Source organism: Mesocricetus auratus, unplaced genomic scaffold, assembly GCF_017639785.1.
Source record: "Mesocricetus auratus isolate SY011 unplaced genomic scaffold, BCM_Maur_2.0 Super-Scaffold_100004, whole genome shotgun sequence".
NCBI lineage: Eukaryota > Metazoa > Chordata > Mammalia > Rodentia > Cricetidae > Mesocricetus > Mesocricetus auratus.
The window spans coordinates 49123444-49139661 of NW_024429189.1; positions in this window are offsets into that span (position 1 = coordinate 49123444).

Sequence of the window (16218 nt, forward strand, 5' to 3'; positions counted from 1 at the left end):
AGTCAATGTCAAACTTATCTTTGAAAACTTAATTGTGGGCATCTTGCTTCTTTTTGTGTGATATTGCAAATAGTAGAAAAATTCAGTGTTCTTTAGAATATAGATGTAACTCATGCACTATACAATCTGAACCTTGTGTCTCTTTACAGTTTTCTGCAAAAAAAAAATTTACAAGTCTTTTATCCAGAAATCAATGTAAATTTGTCTATCTCCCACTGAATCAATTCATGTTTTAATATTATACTAGATGACTGTATTATGTTACTTAATTGGGAATTAATGAATTTATTGGTGTATTCTGAATCCAGTTTCCATTTTTATTTTTCTAGTGACCTGGCAGAATTTGGGCCTTCTTGATAGTTACTAGAATCCTATGAATCTTTGTTTCAGATTCAAACATGCACAAATTCTGTGAAGGGCACAGTGTACCCATCCTTAACAGTAAGCATTTTCCATAAACACTATATTTGTCCCTCACAGTAAAGGGCTTCACAGTGAGGGGCATGGCCAACCCCATGTATTCATCCTTCCTTGTCACCATTCATTTTGCTCACTTTAACTCACCGAGCTTCTATCCAGTTCTCTCCACAGCATATTATTTTGTCAAATTACAAATATTGCATCATTTCATTGTAAACATTTATATTCCTTACCTACATATTATGAATATTTTTAATACCATCACAACATATTATGACAACTAAAAGAAATAACAATAATTTTTCAATAATATCAAACACCCAAGATTCAAATTTTCATTCTCCTCACAAATATCATAATTTAAAACTAGGTCTCATGTTTTATCCCACTAAGTCCACAGGTTGAAAATAATTTTTGTACCTTTTGAGACTCTTATTTGGTAGATTGCCTTTCTGTTTCTTCAATCTGTTGGCTTATTGTTATTTCTTTTAGTTGTTGTAATATGTTGCAATCTGTCTGTATTTCCTGTAAATTCATAGTTGGGCTTATGGGTGCTGAGATTTTTGTCTCAATATTTTTACACAATAATAGTTTAGCTCATGTTATTTGCTCCAAGAACATGTAGAATCTAGTTGCCTTTTTGTGTGATGTTAGCAGCTATGGACAATCAGTGTTTGTTTCATTTTTGATCTTTTCATGAGCCAAATTTTTATTTTACTATCTTCCTGCTTATTTTCTATTCCATTAATGTGTAATGTTATATTTCTTCTGTATTCATTCAGTGTAGAGTGCAGCCTGCCCCACCATCCACCTAGGCCCTGCCACAATTGCAGTCCCCAAATAATACACAGGATGCTATATTAATTATGAAGCTGTTGGCCTTTTGCTTGTTTCTTACTGGCTAGCTCTGACTTAAGTATTTAACCCATAATTGTTAACCTAAATTGTTAACCTCTTACCGGAGAAAGGGTCCAGACCTCTTACTCCTATGGCAGGTACATCGTGACTCCGACTCTGCCTCTCTTTCCCAGAATCCTCCTTGATTCCTTGTCCCACCTATTTTGCTTCCCTATTGGCCAACAGTGCTTTATTCAACAACCAATAAGAGACAGATTTACAGAATGACATCTCCCATCAATTCAGCTGCTGTTATGATATGATTTTTACATCATCTGCACAGAAAGAATTGCACTGCTCTTAACAAACACTATTTTAGGAATCTGCTGCTTTTATGGTAAGAAATGTAAGTAGGCATAACTGAAGTTCCCTTTAGAGTTCAACAGCCTTAGGCACAAGCCCAACTATTAATTGATACTAAACGCAGGTTTAGAACTGAGTCATAAGAAGCTTAAGACCAATTTTATTAGCATTTGAGAGAAAGACAACATGAGGGACAAGCTATATATGTTGGCAGCTACTTAGAGAAAAGGAGATGGAGGAGAGAGAAAGCCATGCTTTTTGAGACTGAGGCTGGCACACATGCACCTGATGGAAAAGGACGGGGCTTAGAAGAAAATATAAGTCTTATAAATGATTCTTCAAGAACTTGTATCAAGCAGTGGTCTCTTCAATATTTAAATATGCTTTTCTACTTTTTTCAGAGTAAATTATTTTTTATAATCTATAAAGTAGTCATTATTTTGGTAAAATTTTTAAAACTTGTTAAAAAGCATTATGAACATAAAATAAGAATGTAGGATCATCACCAACTAGTTCTGTTTCCTCCTTTGAAAGATGCAATAACATTTGTTCTTCACATGATTCAAGCATGGCCATCCTAACATGTCAGGAGCTTGGATGTCTCCACACCATCCTAACAAAGCTGGCCAAGCTTCAAGGCCTCAGCACTTGTGAGATCTGTAAGGAAAGTGAGGCCACAGGGCAATGTGCTGGCCCAAGTGACAGAAAGACAAGCACAGAGAATCACAACTGACAAAACCAGAAGTCACAGGCAGAAACCTCCATGGTAGCCACTGTGTGAGTAGGAAATCTAACAATGTAACGCTACAGTCAATATGAACATGACAAGGAACTTAAACTCACTAAAATTAAAACATTTCTGTTCCAGTTATCCCTGTACCTGGTCACAATGTGCAGATGGACTGGAGAGAATCTCCCTGATTGGATTCCCAAGACCTAATATTAGTTACCCCACCCCACCCCCCTCAGCTTGGGGTTGTTTGTTTGTTTGCTTGCTTGTTTGTTTTTGTTTTTACTTTTATGTGTTTGGGTGGTTAACCTGCATGTATGTGTACAACATATGTGTACATGATATCCTTGGAGATTAGAAATGGGGATAGAATCCTCTCAAACTGGAGTTGCAGACCATTGTGAGCCACCATGTGGGTGCTGAGAATCAAACCCATGTCTTCTGGAAGAGCAGCCAGTGCTCTTAACCACTGAGCAATCTCTCCATCCCTGGGGACAGCTTTTGCATTCATAAAATAATTCTGCTCAAGGAAAGTCATTTGTTTATATCACTGTTACATTGGATGCTTAGAGGAGGGCAAATTTTCAATCTGCTCATGTTAAGATGGTAAACACAGAAATGGGTTGATAACTGCAAAGGTGAAGAAGGAAATCTCCAAGGTCCAACCTAAGGGTGACTGAAAATACTAAGTGTAGATGATTTCTACATTTCTTTTTAAATCCTGTTCTACAGAAGATATTGCCAAGTTACTGAGAAGGCAAGTCAGAACTGAGAGAAAAAATATAAAAGATGTTGAGAATAGTTATCTAAAATCTATAAGTAGTTCTTCAAACTCAACACTAAAGAAACAAATAACCCAGTTTCAGAGTTGTTCAAAATCATTAACAGATTTGTCTCCAAAGAAGATGTTCAAATGGAACATAATTGTACAAAATGTTCCAAATGCTGTTCCATCAGAGCATCTGGCCTTGTGGCAAGTACTTTTATCCACTGAACCATTCTGTCTGCCCTCTGTTGCCAAAGGAAAACCTCAGCTTTGTGATCTTAAAAGTAATAATTAGGTTTTTATGAGAAGAAAGTGATACTCTAACTCCTACTAAAAATTACCCTACAAGAGTATCCTTAGGCTCATAAGCTTTGAAGTTAGGCTCTTGGGAATCTACTATAATGTTTATATGTCTGTGTATAAAAAAGTAAGACATTTTACTGAAATAGCAAATGCTGGTACATTAGCAAAATGATATTTACACTAGTGTTTTTATTTATATTGACAGGAAAATTGGAAACGGCTTCAAAATCTGCAAAACACTGTAGAGCAACTGGTTAAATTATGTAAGTCCATCTAATGAAATATATGTAATAGAATTATCCTACACAGATTTATAAGATTAAAACTAGGGAATGTGTTGCAGTTTTAAATATAAAACAATAATATGTCAGTATTCTTACAGATTTGAAAAAGCTAAAGGACAGAAAAGTCTCATAGTAATTATATGGAGAAGGTGGATATGAATTCTTTTTGCTTTCCTATCTTTTCTTTTTATTGCTTATTCTTATCATAAAATATTGCTTTTTTAAGACTCAAAAGATATTTTCATAAAATGATCACACAACTTACCCCATTACTAAGGCCAAGGAATGAAACTTCCTGGCTAAGACTCCGTAGTCCCTTGAAGGCTGATCTTAATGTTTATTCTCAGCTGATTTCATCTCTAAAAACACTCATGCAGGAGACTATGAGAACACAGTGTATTTGGCATTAAGACTTTTTGTTTGAAAGGAATACAGACATTTGGTAATGCTTGTCAACTAGGAGGAGGATCAGTCAGGTTAAACATGCCTGCCAGGTCTTCAAAGTCATTAGAGAGGAGATGTGGTCCCCAGAGTATATAAGAAAAGAACAGGACTTTTTTATCTTTTTTTATTACTTTAATTTTTAAATAGCTTGCTTCACATGTCAATCCCAGTTCCCTCTCCCTCCTCTCCTCCCCCAGCTCCCACCATCCCCCCCCAGCCTCCCACCCTATCCCCACTTCCTTCCACATAGGGGATATCCAGAGTCTGTCATTTCACTCAGGGAAGGGTCTAGGCACTCCCCTAAGAGTCCAGGCTGAGAGATCATCCCTCTTTGTGTTATGGACACACGAAGTCTGAAGAACAGGACTTTTATTCAAGCAAAATGAATTGAATCAGCAATGCAAATACGACCATGTCTGTTCATTGTTTAGATGACTCTTTCAGTTATAAAGAATATAAGTTTTAGCCGGGTGGTGGTGGCACACGCCTTTAATCCCAGCACTCGGGAGGCAGAGGCAGGTGGATCTCTGTGAGTTCGAGACCAAGCCTGGTCTACCGAGAGAGTTCCAGGACAGGCTCCAAAACAATACAGAGAAACCCTATCTCGAAAAAACCAAAAAAAAAAGAATATAAGTTTTAAAATTGTATTTTATCAAAAAAAAAAAAACAGGCTTGCCAAAACAATACTGTACAATAAATGAACTTCCAGAGGCATCACTATCCTTTACTTCAAGCTGTACTATAGAGCCATAGTAATGAAAAGAGATTCCTATTGGCAGAAAACAAACACATGGACAAATGGTATAGAATCAAAGACCCTGATATTAATCCATATACCTATGAACACCTGATTTTTGACAAAGAAGCTAAAATTATACAATGGAAAAAAGAAAGCCTATTCAACAAATGGTGCTGACATAACTGAGTGCTGACATGTAGAACAACGCAGATAGATACATATCTATCACCATGTACAAAACTTAAGATAGACCAAAGACCTCAGCATAAATCCAGCCACACTGAACCTGCTAGAAGAGAAATTAAGAACTCTTGAATGAATTGGTACAGGAGACCCCTTCCTGAACATAACACAGACACCTGAGATTGAAAATTAACAAATGGGATCTCCTGAAACTGAGAATCTTATATAAGGCAAAGGACACAGTCAACAAGACAAAACAGCAGCCTAAAAATGGGAAAATATCTTCACCAACCCCATATCTGACAGAGGGCTAATCTACAAAATATAGAGTCAAGAAACTAGACTCTAAAACACCAAATAAACCAATTAAAAATTGGATACAGATCTAAATAGAGAATTCTCAACAGAGAAATCTCAAATGGCAGAAAGGCACTTAAGGAATTGCTTTATAATATCCTTAGCCATCAGGGAAATGCAAACCAAAACAACTCTGAGATACCATCTTTACACATGGCAGGATGGCTAAGATCAAACACACTAATGAAAGCTTATGAAGGAAAGGATGTAGAGAAAGGGGAACATTCCCCCATTGCTGGTGGGAGTACAAACTTGTACACCACTTTGAAAATCAGTATGGTGGTTTCTCAGAAAACTGAGAATTGATCTACCTCAAGACCCAGCAATACCACTCTCGGGCATATATCCAAAGGATGCACACTCATACCACAAAAACAATGTTAATAGCAACATTATTGGTAATATCCAGAACCTGGAAACGACCTAGATGCCCCTCAACTGAAGAATGGATAAGGAAAATGTGGTACATATACACAATGGAGTACTACTCAGAGGTATAAAACAAACACATCTTGAAATTCACAGTCAAATGGATGGAACTAGAAGAAACTATCCTGAGTGAGGTAACCCAAACACAGAAAGACAAACAGGGTATGTACTCACTCATAAGTAGATATTAGAGATAGAACAAAAGATAACCATCCTACAGTCCACTACTCCAGAGAAGCTAGGAAACAAGGAGAATCCTAAAGGAGACGTACATGGATCCCACCCCAAGAAGGGAAAGTAGAAAAGATATCCTGAATAAATTGGGATCATGGGCAGAGCAGGAAGGGAAGTAGGAGAGGAGAGAAGAAGGGGAAAAGGGAGGAGAATATGAAGGATCAAAAAGGTCATACATACACCCAAATGATGTGACAGACTTTGATGATTCTCCATAGGAGGCCTCATCCTTTCTAAGTGGATGGGGTGTGAAATGCAGAGATAGTGGGTATAGTGGGAGAATGGGAGGGAGAGGGGACTGGGATTGGTATGTAAAATAAGATTGTTTAAAAAATAAAAATAAATTGTGTTTTATTTTTCATAGTGTGTATGTCTTTGTTGTGATATATGTATATGAGGGCAATTACCTATGGAGACCAGAATAGGGTGTCAGGTTGCTTGTAGCTGGAGTTACTGCAGGTTGTGAGATTTCTGACATTGGTGCTAGGAATAGAACTTGGGTCTTCTGAAACAGCAGCAAGAGATTTTGAATCATCTATCCAGCACACAAGAATATCAGATTTTAAAAATCGAATGAAATAGCTAAATTTGTCGAACTAGATTATAGGTTCCTCTCAAAAACACCAATGTAAAATATAATTTTAATTATAAGGAAAACTTAAGCATGTATGATGAATAATTGAACTGTAAAATATATTTATTGGGAAAAGACCTTCTGGAGGTATCACCATCTCAGAATTCAAGTTCTGATACAGAAATACAGTAATAAAAACAGCATGGGATTGGCATAAGAACAGACAGGTGAATCAATGGAATAGAGTCAAAGACCCAGACATAAATACATACACCTGTGAACACCTGATTTTTTTTACAAAGAATCCAAAAATTATACAATGGAAAAATAAAACATCTTCAACAAATGGTGCTAGCATAACTGGATTTGGACATGTAGATTAATGCAAATAGATCCATATAACACGGATGCACAAAACTCAAATCCAAGTGAATAAAAGACTGTAATATAAATTTAGTTACACTGAACTGATAGAAGAGAAAGTAGAAAATAATCTTGAATGCATTGGCACAAGAGACCAGTTTTGGAATAGAACACCAGTAGCACAGACACTATGATCAACAATTAATAAATGGGACCTCATGATACTGAAAAGCTCCTGTAAAGCAAAGAACACCATTAATAGGATAAAACAGCAGCCTAAATAAACAGATAAAAAACTCAACAACTAGACATCAAAAAATAATCTATCTAAAAATGTGGTACAGATCTAAATAGAAAATTCTCAACAGAAGAATATGAAATGGCAGAGAGACACTAAAGAAAATGTTCAACATCCTTAGCCATCAGGGAAATACAAATCAAAACAACTCTGAGATTCCATCTTACACATGTCAGAAAAGCTAAGGTCAAAAACACAAATGACAGCCTGTGTTGGAGAGAATGTGAAGTAAGGAGAACACTCCTCCTTTGCTGGTGGGAACTCAAACTTGTACAATTGCTTTGGAAATCAATATGGCCATAACTAGGAAAATCAGGACTCGATCTACCTCAAGACCCAGCTATACCACTATTGGGCATATACCCAGAGGATACACAGTCATACCAGAAGGACACTTGCTCAACTATGTTCATAGCAGCTTTATTTATAATAGTCAGAACCTGGAAATAATTTAGATGTCCCTAAACTGAAAAATGGATAAAGAAAATGTAGCACATTTACACAATGGAGTATTACTTAGCTCTTGAAAACAATGGCATCATGAAATTTTCAGGCAAATGCATGAAACTAGAAAAAAATCATCCTAAGTGAGGTAACTCAGACCCAGAAAGGCAAACATAGTGTGTACTCACTCATAAGTGGCTATAATCTACATACCCAGAGAGTCTAGGTAACGAGGATGGCCCAAGCAGGTAAGCTCGGCTTTCCCTGGGAAGGGAAATAGAAAAGATCTCATGGGTGGACTGGGGTGGGTGGGAACAGAAACATGAGGGATTGGGTTGGGGGTGGATGGGGATGATTACAGAAAGAAATGACTTGAAACTGGGGGCAGGGTGACTTTCAGGGTCAGGTAGAAACCTGGTTCAAGAGAAATTCCCAAGAATCGACAAGGATAACCACAGCTAAGACTCCTATCAATAGTAGATACATAGCCTGAACTGATCATTTCCTGTGACCGGGCAAGACTTCCAGTGGAAGGACTGGGACATCAACCCAATCACATGACCTTTGACACACAGTCTGTCCTGCCTATGGTATATGCTGAGGTAAGAGTGGCTCAGAGATTGTGGGAGTGGCCAACCAATGACTGGTCCAGCCTGAGACCCATGTGATGAGAGTGAGTCAACCCCTGACACCGCCTGGAGTGCCAGGACCCAGAGGCTGGGTGACCCAGAGGAGGATGGAACCAGACACAATTAGAGAAAGGAAAAAAAGTCAGTTTAATGATGCCTAGTGATATTCTGCTATGCTCATAGACCGGTGTCTACCCCAATTGTCATCAGAGAAGCTTTATCCAGTAACTGATGGAAACAGATGCAGAGGCTCACAGCCAAACATTAGGCTGAGCTCGGGGAATCCTGCTGAAGAGAGGGAACAAGGATTGTACAAGCCAGAGGGATCAAGGACATGACAAGAAAATCCCCAGAATCAACTAGCCTGGGATCACAGGGGCTTGAAGAGGCTGACCTGAAAACCAGGGAGTCTGCATGGGACTGACCCAGGCCCTCTAAATGTATGTGACAGTTGTGTAACTTGATCTTCTTGTGGGACTCTTAACAATGGGAGCAGGGGTCATCTCTGACTCTTTTACTGGCTTTTGGGAACCTATTCCACATACTGGGTTGCCTTGGCCAGCCTTAACACAAGGGGAGGTGCTTCATACTACAGTAACTTGATCTGCCATGGGAGGCCTGCCATTTTCTGAACAGAAATAGAGGAGAAGTGCTTGGGGGCATAGGGAATGGGAAGAAAGGAGGGAGGAGTAACTGTGGTCAGGATGTAAAATAAATAAATGAATTTTAAAATATACATTTATTGGGCACATGTAATATGCAAAACACTGTACTGCTTCTAGGGAAAAAAACAATGATAAACAATAGGTGTTTGTTCTTACTGACTACAGCCCAATGAGAGAGATGGGACAGGTACACAGATTCACCTCATGAAATGTGCACATTGAGTTAATACAAGGGTTCAGAACAAATAGGGACACATTGCCTGATTCATCTTAACTACCAAAGTCATGGAAACAACTTTTTATTAGGTAATTATAAGCAATAGATATTAAATTAAATTTTCTATTGATTTATAATTCATATGTCATCTTAATTTTCTGAAACAATTTAATATTACCTCTTTATTAAGAAAGTGACTAAATTCAAGCCTTTCATATCAGAAATAAGATTAGTATGTTAGTAACTTGGATTTGTGCAGATTATCCTGGCTCCCTTCTGATCTTTCAAAGAGGAAAATCACAGAGTACCTTCTGTAAGAACAACCATTATTTTTAAGGCTTTAGTTACAAAGGCAAATAGAGATGAAATTTAATGGCTTGAAATTGACCGTGTACATAAGCTGATTATCAAAGTGGAACGGAACCAGTCAAATTAATCTCAGGGACTTAATAATCAAGACTTCCTTTACAGAGAACTGTGGGACTATTACAAAGTGAGGTCCTGCTTTGTGGTTTAAGGACTCTCCCTGCCTATCATCCCAGCTTCATAAGAAGCATAATTTTTAATCTTTCTCTATTTTTATAAATGATCTGAATTGCAATCAGAGACAATTTAGCATGCAGAGTGCTGACCTTTTGAGACTAATGAAAATTAGTGAGAAAAATATGTCTGCAGCTTCAAAACTACAAACTGTATTTAGTATACCAGGAACATTAAGTGGAAATTTATGTAACAACTTTATGACTCCATTTTACAAAGGTATCAAACTCATGTCATGGTACTGTACTTGCCTCTGAAAAATCCAGAGGAGAAAATAAGGTCACAAAATGAATGGGAAGTCCCTTCTTGCTCACATAGATCCAGAACTAATCAAGCCAGCCTAGGGATCCCCACATTGATGAACTATGCTGTTTCACACAAAGTATTTCATATCTCTCAACCTAGGTTGCCTCATCCTTGATGTGGGGCAATGGTCTATACTTCTAAAGAACCTAAATAATAAACATAAAATGCCTAAGTACCAAACAGAAAGTCATACTTCAGAGTATGTATAAGTGATATATTTCTGCTTTGGGTCAATTTTTGCCCTGGTTGCATGAATACGGGTTTACAGAAATTATTGTTTCCTGAAATTAATATGCCATGCAAGCATGAGAACCTGAGTTTAAAGCCTCAGCTTGCATGTAGAAGCCAGCCAAAGCCCTTGGCTGGAGCAGGGCCAGGAGAGGGGTAGAAACAATCAGCTTCTGGAGGCTAGCTAGCCAGTCAGTCTATCTGAAACAGAGTGCAAAGCTCCCTGAAAGATCCTTCTCAAAATATAAGGTGGAGAGCAATATCGGCAAACACCGAAAATCTCCCCAAACAGCACCACCAACTAGGAACCAAGTGTTCAACTATCTGATGTTTCTCGTTCAAACCATTACATTCTACTCCCTGACCCCCACAAGCTCATAGTCCTACCAAAATGGAAAATACATTTAGCCCAATTTCAAAGTCCTCATGGTCTTTCACAATCTAATACTGTTTAAAAGTCAGAAAAGTCCCTATTTGAGGCTATCGTTAATGTGACCCCCTGTTATAATAAAAAAGCAAAGCACATACTTATAATGGCACAGAATACACATTAGTTGCAGCTTCCCTTTTGATCAAATAACCTTTATCATTCTTCTGCGTTTCTTATCATATAAATGTATGCATATTCAGTAGAGGACTAAGTTGTAAGAAGGTTGAGACACTTCTATGGAACTTGTATTGAGGTCAACAGGTTTTATCTCTAAACTTATTTTGAGACCCTGCTACTTCCTGGGCAGGCAGACACTACACAAAGGTCACCATGCTCCTTGTTGGCCCTCTGTTCTGTTGTTGCCTTCTGGGGTAGCTTTCCAAGTTTAGAGTGAGTTATGGTCAATCAGCGATCAGACAGGAGATCTTAGGAAGCTAGATGTGTAGTCAGTCAGAAGGCTTGTGGGGTCAGAAGAGGAAGGCCTACCTAGGATACCTGAGAAGCAAGATCCTAGCCAGATAGGAAGCTTATAGGTTGGGAAGGAGGAGGCCTAATCTGAGAGGTAGGGATCCTAGAGGAGCCAGGAGATCTGGAAGTACATAGAGGCTAGATCCTGACAGGGCTGGAAGGTGTACAGGGTGTGGATGAGCAATGTCTACCCATTCACTCAAAGAAGCAGTATCCAAGAGGGGACAGACTGTTAGTGGTGTGGGAAGAAGCAGAGACTAGCTGATGGTTCTAGGTCAGGGGACTTCAGACTGAGGAGGAGGTAAGGCTATGGGGTAGGGGAAAGCAGGGCTTTCTTATTGATTCAAGGAACGGCAGTCCAGGAAGAGCAACACCTTTTGGCCTTTGTGTGGTGATATTTTGTTTATGATCTAACATTGGATAAAAAGGGAAAATCGTTGACTCTACTCTGAAAAGAAAAAAGGGAGGATATAGATGAGATAAAAGGGTAGATTATTGAATCCATTTATAAAAAGCAACTAGCTTTAAATATTTTACATTGGATTGGACTTTTGAATATTATATACAAATTTGAAATTAATTTAGTTAAAATGTGCTGTGCATGCATTTCTAATTCTGTTCAAGGTATTGTGCCTACATAGCTCACTTAAGAATGTAAAGCAAATTTCTAGTCCTTGAAAGTTATTATTACCAACTATATAGGATAATAAGGATATGTAGGTTAGTAATTAGTCAGCTATTAAAATTGAACTTGTAATCATATTAGGCATATTTTCAAGGTCAAACAGAGATATATTTTAGAAAGACAGGTTGTCTTCAAATACTTCAGAGGTCTACAGAATATGGCAATTAAGATGTCTTAATAACATAGGTTCTTTTTTTTAATGACAATGAAATATGTCTGCTCCTGGCAGTACCGATTTACTTCAGAGAAGATGATAGGCACTGAAGAAACTCCATATTGAATTTGCTTTCTTTGTGGCAAAAGAAAGTCCCTGGGCAAGTAAGTTCCCTTACCTCAACTGCTGGCTGTATGCTGTCCAAACTAAACAAGCAGGACAAAAAGAGAGTGACTGCAAAACCTTACCAAGACAAGGTGAGACAGTCCTTCAAAAATCGTGTTTTGTAAAAAAAAAAAAGTCTGATGAATATTCTGGGCCTGTAGAATGAATATGAATGCCCCAATGTTACAGAAGACCCTTGGGTGACTGTCCAGGCAGTCAGTTGAAGACTAGATAGTTACATAGTTTTTCTTGTTTACCAGACTCAGAAAAGAAGCTCTTTAAAGACGAGCAAATTGTAAAAGATTGAGAGACAATAAAAGATAATTCGATAATGCAAATTAAAAGAGAAGATAAATTAAGTACAAACTTTTGGCCTCACCAAGATAACACAGGTAGCGGCGGTGGTGGTGCACACCTTTAATCCCAGCACTCGGGAGGCAGAGGCAGACAGATCTCTGTGAGTTCGAGGCTGGGCTGGACCGATAGCCTCCAAAACAATACAGAGAAACCCTGTCTCAAAAAACCAAAAAAAAAAAAAAAAAAAAGATAACACAGGTAATGGAGTATTTTCTCTGAATTTGTCAAATGCAAATACACCAGACATTGTTGATGTACTTATTGACTGCATATATTGTATATAGTTTTTGTACTTATTTTATATTGTTTTTCTTATATTAATTATAACTTGCTTTTCTATACTAGGCAAAAAAAGGGCAAATGTGATGTATTTTGTTTATGATCTAACAAATAAAGTTTGCTTGAAGATCAGGGTGTAAAGCCAGTCACACTAATCAGTCATACAGGCCAGGTAGTGGTGGTGCACACCTTAATCCCAGCACTAGAGAGTAATATAAGACAGGGGAAGACAGGAGCTCAGTCAGTCTAAGGATGCAGTCTGAAGACAGGATTGTCTCTTTGGTCTGAGCCTTGGTGGAGGTAAAAACTCTCTGGTGGCTGGCTGCTTTGCTCCTCTGCTCTTTCAGCTTTAACCCCAATATCTGTCTCTGGGTTTTTATTAATCATGCTACACCATGGAGATCTGAAAGGATAGAGCTGTCTGGCAGTATGGAAGAGGGAAGTCCCAGATGCATGGGGAAAGCCTACAGGATTAGAAGGAACAGGGATACCTAGCAGCATAGTAAAGATGAGCCTCCCCACACTGCTTTACTATTTTTAAAGCAAAATTATTCAATGTTAATATTGCTAATTAATAAACAGAAAACATTGATTAGAACATTTACAAGGAATAGAGTAGGTCTTTGGGTATAAATTCATCTTTATAGGGCTAAGTATTAAAGGAGAAATTCATGACAGTAGAAATAAGTTATATTTAAGAATATTAATGGTTTCATTATCATGAATACTTACTTTAAATAACCCACAGCTAATAACAAGAAACACCAACTTTCATGGTTACCTCCACAAAGAGAATTGTACATCTAAATATGAATAATATGTAAATTAAAACCTTTTGAAAAGTGAACAGGCTAGAAGCTTAGAGCAGAATGTGGGGTGTTGTGCAGTAGAACACGTTGGCTGTTAGATATGACAAGGCCAAAAGAAGCCATCATCAGGTTAGCATTGATGTCCAGGCAGGAACAGTGGGGCAGTGTTAAAGGCTGAAAGAGTCTTTCACATTTGGCTCCTTTGAAATCCCATCCTCTTCTCTATTGGTGGACAATTCTCTCCTTTTCAGGAAACATCTTTACTCAGCATTAAGAAGGATTTATCTGTGTGTTAGTCTATGCTTGAAATTTAAAACCGCTCATTTAATATTAGTTTTGGTTTTATTAATTTGGCAATAATACACTGAGTACTTCTTGATGTTTTATAACATTGAGGAAGGAGAGGGTGAGATTGGGAAGATGGCTCAACAGGTAAGATCATTTGCTGTACAATCATAAGGACCTAAGTTCAAATACCCAGTACCCATGTAAAAAGCCACACATTGTCATGCTTGCCTGTAACCCTAGTGCTGTACAGGGTTTATGGGGAAAAGAAGACCACAAAAACAGGCAGATCACTGAGGCCTGCTGGCCACCATCCTAGCTCCATGTTCAGTAAGAAGCCCTGTTTTCTCCTCTGGCTTCCAGTCACATGTCTGTACACATGCAAAATTAACAAAATAAAATGTCCAAGTTGGAAAGGCTCTCAGAAATGACACTTAAAAAGAAAATTACTTACAGGTAAAAGAGACTTACCAAGAAAGGAAGCCCATAATAGGACCTGACTGAGATGAGGAATGTGTTCCAAAGGAGCAAGAGTAAACTCTTCTGATAGAAAAGACAATCTCAGACGCAACCGGGGGCATTGGTTCAAATTTTATACCCTACCCATTTTCTTGTTCATCATCTTGCTCTGACCACACAGTATGAAACGGCATGACTGATGAAGCAAACAGAAGTTACAAAAGACAAATAGAGGCTCTCTCTTATGGGATGATTATGGAAAAGTATTTAGAAACATTGAACTAGAAAACAATGAGTGTCTCAATTTCTTAAACTCCTTATGTGGTAAAAAAAATTTTTTAAATCAGTTAAGCCAACAGAGTCAGAATCCTGCCAGTTTGTTTCCCTCTAGATAACGTTCAAGGCCCAAATTTCCTGGACTGCTTAATGACCACTAAGAACAGATCCTTAGCGAGACAGAGATACAGTATGTATTGCACTAGGCTGCTAAAGCCAGCCTGCCAATAGGGTGGTGAAGTTGACTTCCTCAGGGACCCTTTCCAGCATGCCCTCCATTCTGCAGATAGAAGGGAGCATGGAAAGCGTCTTAATACTAAGAGTCCCAGTCTACTATATTCTGGATTATTCTGTCCACAGGATGTCTGGACAACCCAGAAGTAAATTGCATTGTCTCTCCAATAGTTCTGTATAGGGAGCAGAGAAAGTCCTCAGTGAGTGAAGTCCTCAAAGAACACGCTGTTGAGACGTGCACAGCCGTGTCAAGGACCCCAGAGCCTCAAGACTTATCGAGGAAATGGTGAGGCCCAGGGACATGGCAAAGCCTTCCTCTGGCCCATGTGTGAGTGATGACAGAGTGTGCAGAAGATGTACACCACAAGTCCTCCAAGCCCTGTTTACAGGCTGAGGACTGCTCCCCTACAGAGACAGCTCTTACTGAGATGAACTAATACCCAGCTGTATACCATAATCCTTGTTGCCTTGTCAATCTGTGTGCCATAAGCCCCTCTTCCCCATTCAGTTGTATGTAATAACCCTGCCTCTGGGCTCAACTGTATGTAAGGATCACTCTGAGCTGCTTCCAGGGTGCTGCTGCTTCTCCATCAGAGAGCCCAGTCTATCCAACCCCAGTTTTTCTCTCTGTTTGTGTTTGCCAATTCTTTATTTCCTCACTGGCCCAGTAAAGTCTCAGACCCTGGATATAGAATGATGGATCCATGCATAGATTCAGCAAAGGGGGACACTTTCTCTGGGACATATTCCTCCAGAGAAGGGCTTATACAGGCAAAAGAAAAATTAAGGCAATAGGAAGAAACAAAAGTAACTAAAGAAATAAGGATAGAGGAACAAATAAAGAAATAAAACAGAGATGCAAGTTCAGTTAAGGTTAGTCTAATGTAAAACAATGGGACAATAGAATCCAGAGACAGTTGTTACATATTAAGCATTATAATCTAGGGATAGATTGTTATAATCCAGAAATAGCCAAAAGATGTAAAATGCAGCCAGGTGGTGGTGGCACACCTCTAATCCCAACACTCTGGAGGCAGGGGTAGGCAGATCTCTGTGAGTTTGAGGCCAGCCTGGTCTACGGAATGAGTGCCAGGACATCCAGGACTACACGGAGAAACCCTGTCACAAACTAATAAGCACACAAAGTAGAAGACTAGAGACAGGCAGTTAGGGTGGTAAATAAAACTTAAAGATGGTAGTTGTATGTTGATGCACTGGGAGAAAAGTTTGGGAACCTAGGAAGTGATGAGAAGGCATTGTAATT